Here is a 9,034-nt window from a genome sequence, read left to right as displayed (position 1 = left end):
CTGAGTATTGAATGGGGTGATCCCGCTGACAGGTCCACAGTAGTGATGGGGATGATGGAGATGTCTTGATGGTCCTGATGGGAGGAGTGATGCAGGCATGGTGTATATTCACTTTCTCCAGCTCTGTTTTCCTGTCTGTTGTCAGGAGATTTGCGTGAAGATGACTCACAGATGACGGGCTGGGAAGTCATAGCACTGTTCTACACGCCAGAAACGGCTGAGGGCTCCCGGCTTGCAGAGCACTGAGGGTGGGTCACAGCAGGACCTTCCCATAGCGGACTCCACTCCCTTCTCTCTTTCCAGGGCTGACCTTGGCAGAGGACACCCGGTCTCAGGACTGAGTCACTGGCTGTTCTGGAGGCCTTGGGGAAACAGGTGGGTTTCTTCATTTTCAAGGTTCTGCTGAAGGGGTGGGGCTGCCAGGGGTGGGCGGTGCTAGGAAGCTGGCTCTGCTGACTATCCCATTCCCACTCTTCACTGCTGCGCGGATTCCCATTACCTGCGCAGGGAGGCCCCAGCTGCTCAGATCTTCCCCGGTGAGCCCTCGGGATGCTGCAGAGACCGGGCCAGGGCCCTCCGCAGGGCGGCTGATGAGTAGTGGAGCAGCACCGGCCCAGAGAGCCAAGTGCCATCATGCTTGATGTCCACGGGCTGCGCGAGCCCAGAGGAGTGGCCTGATCAGCGTGGGAAGCCGCGAGGGCTGGCTGCTGCTGGGATGTAAGTCTCAGGTGGGACCTCCCCCCGCCGCCATCCGGAGTGGAAATCAGAGGCTCACCTTCCAGCCTTGGCCATCTGATTTCTCGGCATGGCTTCAGCGTGGGTGGCTTCGGGCTGGGTTCCAGGCCCACCGCGGGGCGCAACGCCCTGCCACACCAGGATCTCTCCCCTCTAGGGTGAGCAGGGGTACCAGGCTCCCGGATCCCACCATAAGTTCCCAGTAGACCTGCGTTTCTCCTACCTGCTTGTCATAGAGCTCCTGAGTGTTAAACTACAGACTCTCTGGCCCTTTTTCTTTCTTTCTCTCTCTCTTCCCTTTCTTCTTTATTTTGAGAGGGAGTTTCACTCTTGTTGCCCAGGCTGGAGTGCAATAGCGCGATCTCGGCTCACCGCAACCTCCGCCTCCCGGGTTTAAACGATTCTCCTGCCTCTGGCGCTTTCTATGAAAACCTGCTAGGGCCTTGGGGGTCGAACCTGAGAAACGGGCATAACAGGCGCTTCTGTAACCCTTCTCAGTGAAGCGGGAACCCCCAAGCTCTGGGGACCAGGAAGCTTTGGACAAGGGGAAAGGGCGGGACTCATGGAAGTCTGCCCGTGAGAAATAGCCTCCTGGACTTGATTGCTTCCGCGGACGGTCTCCTCTGCTCCTCCCAGGGTGACTCACAGGAGGCTTTCTTGCTCACCCAGCCTGAGTTTCTTGGAAACAGAGCAGACTTTTTTTTTTTTTTTCTGCCAACACTGAGGCCCCACCCTGGGTTGCAGGGATCAAGACGAGGTTACAACACCTACTTTCTAAGGACACCTTCAGGGGTGGTCGCGGCCATCTCCCGCCTCTGAGCCCTGACGTAGGAGGTTAAGGCCTGAGTGAGACGCAAGGCGGACCAAAGCTCTCCCGGCTTGGCAGGAGGGCACTGGCCCACCCGTCTGTGGCTCCTTCCAGAAACACAGGCGATCCTGGAGGGGGAGGGGAGGTCTGGGGCAGAAACGTGGAAGAGTTTGCTAGAAAGTGTTTCCTTCTGGGGGCGGGGCCGGCCTAGGTCTCCCCCGCACGTGCGCGCGGTACCAGGAGAAGTTCCTGCTGGGACGCCTTTCCTTCCTGCGGCGCCCCCAGCCCGCCTGCTCCCTCCCGCGGCAGCGCCTTTCCCACGGTTCTGGGGTAGCTGGGGCAGGGGCAGCTGCGCCTGCAGCCGGGACGCGGTCTCCCAGGCACCCCTCAGTCCCCCGCCCCGGATCCAGCCCCTGCGCCCGGGGCCTGGGACAGGCGGCCAGCGGGGGGCGCCTGCGGCCGCTCCTCCTTCCCCGCCCGCGGTGAGTGCCCGGCCGGCCCGCGGCCACTGGGGCGGCCACTCTGGCGGCGGCGGAGCGGGAGCGCGCGGCAGGTGAGCGCGGGGCTCAGGGGAGTGCGGCAGGCGGGAGGGCCAGGGATGCGTCCGGGGTCCAGGGTGCCGGTGGCCGTCGCCCCGCGCCGCGCGGACCCCACCCAGGCGGGCGGGTGACCCCTCTCCTGGCCCGCCCTTCCCCGGCCTCGCGGGCTCCCGGCCCCTTGCTCGGCGGCAGCAGCGGCGGCTCCTGCCCGGGTGGGTCGGGAATGCTCCGAGACCCCTCCCTCGGGCTGCGACCTCCTCCCTTGGGCACGGCCGGGAGACGCTTCCCAGACGCTGCCCCAGTCAGCGGGAGCGGGCTTTTCAATGACAAGACTGAGACCCGAGGGAGGCTGCCTGGCCCCAGACCCCTGCCGTGGAGCCCGGCTGGCTTAGGGCGGCAGAGAGGGGCTGGCTCCTGGCGGCGGGGCCTGTTGGAAGCAAACACTGCCCAGGATAGCAGCCTCTGCGGGCGCAGGACCGGGCTGTGGGTCTGCAGCGCTTCCACCAGAGCCAGCAGCGAGCAGGACTCCTCGGGGGCCAGAGGGGGCCAGGGTCCATGGGAGAGTGAGCCAGGCCCTGCCTCTCCTTCGGATCCCAACCGGGGAACCCAGACGCCTCGCACACGAGCAAGTGACAATAGGAGGTTGGGGGAGAGACGCTGGAGCCTCTCCTTGGATTGGAGTTGTTCTCTCTCCTGGTTTATGTCTCAGTTCCCTCCATCAAAGGCCAGAAACTCCTTTCTGAGTCCCAGAGCTGATGCTGGAAATGATCGCGCGTGGCCCGGTGATTAGAAGTAGAGCCCTTAAAATGAGGATGAGGATACCCTGTGTGGTCGGCTGAAGCCTCTTCAGGCTGGTCCGAGTGATACTCCAGAGAATAAATGAATGAATGAATGAATGAATGCATGCATGACCAACAGGACTGTAGTGGACTCCGGGTGAGGCTACGACTGTGGGGCCTAGGCAGGGGCTTTGGTCCCTGAGAGGAGGCAGTTTTAGGGTTCAGCGGATGCTTTCAAACGTGGGCAGGTGCCCTTGTAGAAAGGAGTTTGTTGGCTGTGGAGCTGGGGCTGGGCTGTGGGGAGGGGTCAGACTCCAGGTCTATGCGCGGACCCCACAGAAGTGGCTGACTGGGCCTGGGGAGCAGAGGTGAGAACCCCCTTCCCCACTACATGGTGAGTTGGGTTCATATGCGGAGGCAGGATTTTTTTTTTTTTTTCTTGAAACAGGGCCTTGCTCTGTCCTCTAGGCTGGAATGCAATGGCACAATCATGGCTTACTGCAGCCTCCACCTCCCAGGCTCAAGTGATCCTCCCACCTCAGCCTCCCAAGTAGCTGGAATTATAGGTGTGTACCACCATGCCCGGCCAATTTATTGATTTTTTTTTTTTTTGTAGACACATGGTTGCCCAGGCTAGTCTCAAACTCCTGGATTCAAGCCATCCTCCTGCCTCAGCCTCCCAAAGTGCTGAGATTACAGGTGTAAGCCACCGTGCCTAGCCTTTCTTTCTGTTTTTTTGACTCCTGATTTTATTACTCCGTTTCTTTTCCATCTGAAGCAGCCTTCTATTTCTGGGAGCCTGGCCTCGCAGGACCAGTTCTTCTAAAGCCACCTTTTCCTTTCCGCTGCTCAGTGTCTGTGATCCCCAGGCACTGGGTCCTCTTGCCTCAGCAGCCACACAGGCCCTGAGTGCCCTTGGGTTTATGAGAGTGGGTACTTCTGGGCTTTTTACAAAGGACGACAGGGAAAGGTGAGGCCTGCTAGGCCCTCCCAGGGAGCCCTCCAATGTCTGAGGCCCTTACAAAGCCCCTGTGTGTCCTTTGTATCTTTAATCATAAGTTAGGCAGGACCCAAATGATCAGTCCCATTTGCAGGTCAGAAAGCTGAGGTCTTCACAGGTCTTGTAGCAAGGAGCTGGGCTATTCTGACATGGTCTTGGTGGAGCCCGTTGGGGTCCACATCAGTAAGCCCGAGCCCCAGCCCCGAATGTGAAGTCAAGTAGGCCTGGCGAGTGCCCACCATGGGCAGCACATATTCCCTGCCCATGCCCTGCCCACCTCACCCTGTTCCCATTCCTACCCCGTACCCAGAGGTGCCCTGGGGCTTTGCTCCTTACCCCCACCTCTTGGATCCCCTTTCATGGTGGGCACAAAAGAACATTGCTGGGGGAGAGGGGCTTATGTCCCTTCCTCCCCACCCCCGGGCTGAATCCAGCCAGGGTGGCCTGTGTCAGGGCAGGAGGCAGAGAGGTGAGTTAGGCGTGGGCCCTGCCATGGCCTGTAGGGGAGGCCGAGTGGTTGCACTTTGAACCCAGACACTCCCGCTGCAGGTGGGCCAGCCGGTGCTTTTGTGCATTGAAGGGCAGGGAGGGGCCATTACTTTGTACAGATACACTGTACAAAAATTCAGGGTATTGGCCGGGTGTGGTGGCTCATGCCTATAATCCCAGCACTTTGGGAGGCCGAGGCGGGTGGATCACGAGGTCAAGAGATCAAGACCATCCTGGTCAGCATGGTGAAACCCCGTCTCTACCAAAAATACAAAAATTAGCTGGGCATGGTGGCGCGCGCCTGTAGTCCCAGCTACTCGGGAGGCTGAGGCAGGAGAATTGCTTGAACCCAGGAGGAGAGGTTGCAGTGAGATCACACCATTGCACTCCAGCCTGGGTAACAAGAGAACCTCAATGACCCCCCCCCCCCCCCCCACAACAAAAAAAAAAAAAAAAAAAAAAAAAAAAAATTCAGGGTATCTTCGAGGGAGTTTGTGGACAGAGCATTTTCTTATTTAGTCATGCCTTCTGTGTTTTCAAAATTGTCGGCAATGAGGAAGAAAAGCAAAACTTTATTCCCTTTGTGTTTGCTCTGCTAGATTTTCATGAGCAGTCCTAGGCTTCTGAAACTTAGAATTGGTTTTGTAGATGAGATCTGGAGGCTGATGCGAGTTTCTGAATTTGACAGGATATCACATGGTGAGGTTCCAGGATTTTGAGATATTTCAGTACACATTGGCTGGCCTCACAGCCTAACAGAACGGCCTGAGACTCAGGTGGAAGATGCCCTGTTGGTCGCTGGCATGCTACCTCTTCCACTGTACGTCTGCTGGGATCTGTGGCTCATGGTGGTTGGAAAGCTGTCTGAGGGGTTCTGCCTCCTCTTCTCAGATACTGCAGACCTGTGTGTGGCCCCTTTGAGTGCTTTCTGCTCTCTATATGAGAGCCTGCGCCATTCCCACCTCCCAGGCCCTGCCCTTGCTGAGCCTTCTTCCTGTAACCCTTCCAGCATGGTCCTATCATGTGTCTTAGCAAGTACTCAGGCTCCAGCCCAGCGCAGCGGCTCACGCTTGTAATCCCAGCTCTTTAGGGGCCTGAGGCTGGCGTATTGCTTGAAACCAAGAGTTTAAGACCGGCTTGGCCAACGTGGTGAAACTCTGTCTCTACTAAAAATATAAAAATTAGCCGGGTGTGGTGGTATGTGCCTGTAGAATTGCTTGAACTCGGGAGGCAGAGGTTGTAGTGAGCTGAGATCGTGCCACTGCACTCCAGCTTGCTCTGGGTGACAGAGCGAGACTCTGTTTCAAAAAAGAAACCAAAGTACTCAGGCCCCTCTTAGACAGTTGACCTCAAGCAAGGGTTCTCCCGAGCCCTGGTCTGTGGGTTAGGGATGTGGCCTACAGGCTCTTATGACTTCAGGCTCTGCCTTTAGGCCCTGGGCATTTGGGCTTGGACTGGGCTGTAAAGGAGAACATGGCAGGCTCTGGTGGCCCCAGACCTCCAAGGCCCTGGTTATCGCCCAGTTTGCCAGGAGTCGGGGAGGCTCCTCTGCAGGTGAGCACATTCTTACTCTGGAAATGGCTACATGGGGCCCTGCTGGGTGGGGGTGGTGGGCATCCAGCCAGGGTCGTTGCCAGGCGTGGGGAGCTGGCAGCCAGAGGCCCAGCCCATATGTGCGCAGGAGGGTGCTCCTTCATTTAATGATCACCTGCTGAGTGAGGCGCCTTGAGCAGCTGTTTGCAGTGGGAGCCCCTGTTCAGTGAACAACAAAGGGCTTTCTCTGGAAGCTGTTGGGCCTGGAGGACAAGAGCAGCAGCTCTAGAGAGAGTCTGCTGGGCTTGAGTCCCAGCTCAAGCTGCAGTGCGGTAGCTGTGTGACTTTGGGCAAGTGCTTCAACCCCTCTGCACCTTCAGTTTCTCAGTTATAAAATGGAGACAATCAGAGTGCTTATCTCAAAGGCCAAGGATTTAACCTCCAGGTTAAAGGCGACTGAAGAGAAGTGATAACAAAACGCCTGTAATTCCAGCGCCTGGGGAGCCCGAGGAGGGCAGATCACTTGAGCTCAGGAGTTCGTGACCAGCCTGGCCAACATGGTGAAACCCTGTCTCTACTAAAAATACAAAAAAATTAGCCGGGTTTGGTGGCAAATGCCTATACTCCCAGCTACTTGGGAGGCTGAGGCAGGAGAATTGCTTGAACCCACGAGGTGGAGGTTGCGGTGAGCCGAGATCATGCTGCTACACTCTAGCCTGGGGGGGCAGAGTGAGACTCCAGCGCAGAAAAAAGAGAATAAAAAAAGCCTAAAATGCAGTATGTGGCCGGGTGCAGTGGCTCACACCTTTAATCCTAGCAGTTTGGGAGGTTGAGGCAGGTAGATCACTTGAGGTCAGGAGTTCGAGACCAGCCTGGACAACGTGGTGAAACCTTGTCTCTATTTTTAAAAATAAAACATTTAAAAACAAAATGAAATTTTAAAAAATGCAGTATGTGAGCATAGGATGGGAAAAAAGGTATAAAGCAGCTATGACTGGGATGGTTGATAAAATTGTGTAGGGGCTGTAAAGTATTGTATTAACAAATGATCTGATAAATATATGAGCTCTTGTTCTTAAGGAATTTTCAAGGCTAAAGGGGCACAGTGTAATTAACCCACTATCAAATATTAGAGAGAAACAAATGTATAGATAATAGAATGAGGCAAAATGGTACAAATAGGCAAATCTAGATAAAAAGAATAGAATTATTTGTACTTTTCTTATCACTTTTCTGAAAGTTTTTAGAAAGTATTTTAAAATACAGTTTTAAAAAATGCCTGTCTTGTCAGGTGAGGTGGCTTGCACCTGTAATCCCAGCACTTAGGGAGGCCGAAGTGGGAGGAATCATTTAGGCCAAGAGTTTGAGACTAGCTTGAGCAACATAGCAAGAAAAAAAAAAAAAAATTGCCAGGCGTGGTGGCACATGCGTGTGGTCCCAGCTACTCCAGAAGCTGAGGCAGGAGGATCACTTGCACCCAGGAATTTGAGGCTGCAATAAGCTGTGATCATTACACTGTGCTACAGTTTGGCTGATACACTGAGACCCTGATTTGAAAAAAAAAAAAGAAAAAAATGCCTGTCTATGAGACTGTGGTATGATGCAATGACGTTACTTCATGGCACTTAGAACAGTCCCTGGCACTCGGCCAACACTGGCTGTTACTGCTGGTGTCACTTTTTGTTATCTTTAGTAGGGGCACTGCGTGTTTCCCCTCCTGTTGCTGTGATCGTGAGCGGCAGGCCTTGTTTCTCCACTTTTCAGGTGACACAGTTGAAGCCCAGAGAGGTGAAGTGGCTTGCTCAGGACCACACCACAGAGTCCCTGGGAGGAGGGCTGCAGAAGTGCTTAAAGTTTATTTTGAATTAATCATCAACATTTGAAAACCACAAGATTTTTACATAAAACCCAGATTTCTAGTTTCTTTTGCCAACTTAGAAGGCCTGCACTCCTGGCCATGTTGCTGCATGGCAGCTACCGGCAGTGCCTCACCCAGGACTTGGGCCTCCAGTGTGCCCCAGTCCCCATCTAGCCTGCCAGCCTTGCCTGTCATTGTTCCCACCTGGTCTCCGAGGGCTCTGAGTTCAGTGTCCTGGGAAGTGATCGCAGGGTGCCAGGCCACAAAGCTTGGGTTCTCCCCGCCCCGACCTGCTTCCCCAAGCAGAGGGCATGGCATTGCACCGCCTCAGCCAGTATTTGTACACCTGGTGTGTGTGGGCAGCGGCTGGGGGCTTCAGGCGAGGAGGAAGAGGAGCTAAAGCTTTAGGGCTCCAGCCTGCTGTCCTGTCCCAGTCCCAGGCCTCTGTCCATCCCTCTGGCAGCCCAGTGCTTGGCTTCTGATGCCACTGGTCCTCTGCCAGCCTGGCTTTGGGAGCAGCAGGAATGGGTTGAGCAAAGGCTACCCCAGGGTGTGGCAGCTGCTGGGCAGGCATTATTTATGTGCCTGGTTGCTGTGGCCTTAAAATTCTCATCTCCCAGAGGAGGGGGCAGGCTCAGTGAGGATGGCAGGAGGAGCTCACCTTGGTGAGTTTGGTATTAACAGAAGCGGAAACTGAGGCTCAGAAAGGTGATGTGACCCTCAGAGGTCCCCTGACCAAGCAATAGCAATGCCAGGACTAGAAGCCAGGGCTTCTGCCTCCTGGACTAAGGTTCTGGGCTCCATTCCCGGGAGGAGGAAAAAGCTCATTTCTTATTTTTAAATGGCTTTCATTTTTAAAATTACAGAAACAATTCACATTTAGATAGTGAAAAATCAGAAAATATAAGTAATAAGGTGCAGAAAAAACTTATTAATAGAATCTGTGCTCACAGTAACCCATTAACATATTGGTGTGTACTCTTCCAGACTTCTTCTTTTTTAAAACATATTACAAGAAAAAGGCCAGGTGTGGTGGCTCATGCCTATAATCCTAGCACTTTGGGAGGCCATGGCGGGTGGATCACCTGAGGTCAGGAGTTTGAGACTAGCCTGGCCAACATGGTGAAACCCCGTCTCTACTAATCAGACAAAAAAATTCGCTGGGCATGGTGGCTCAATGCCTGTAATCCCAGCTACTTGGGAGGCTGAGGCAGGAGAATCGCTTGAACCTAGGAGGCGGAGTTTTCAGGAGATCTCGCCGTTGCACTCCAGTCTGGGTGACAAGAGCCAGAC

The 9,034-nt window shown here is 54.9% G+C and overlaps 1 protein-coding gene across 6 annotated transcripts in view; it reads left to right on the top strand.

The window, feature by feature from the left end:
• The first annotated feature begins 254 nt into the window (after window positions 1-254).
• The window catches only part of ADCY7 (adenylate cyclase 7), a 72,230-nt gene continuing 63,450 nt past the window's right edge, over window positions 255-9,034 (top strand). For 2 of the 6 annotated variants that reach the window (XM_037739133.1, XM_017530142.2), the window contains exon 1: window positions 1,987-2,096. The gene's annotated coding sequence lies outside the window, so the exon portion shown is untranslated. Of the gene's footprint in view, window positions 376-470; window positions 718-1,986; window positions 2,097-9,034 lie in introns of those variants that run through there. The other 4 variants (XM_037739128.1, XM_017530150.2, XM_017530152.2 and 1 more) reach the window with 4 other exon arrangements.

Source organism: Cebus imitator, unplaced genomic scaffold (assembly GCF_001604975.1).
Source record: "Cebus imitator isolate Cc_AM_T3 unplaced genomic scaffold, Cebus_imitator-1.0 Scaffold63, whole genome shotgun sequence".
NCBI lineage: Eukaryota > Metazoa > Chordata > Mammalia > Primates > Cebidae > Cebus > Cebus imitator.
This window is presented reverse-complemented; position numbering and strand designations above follow the sequence as displayed.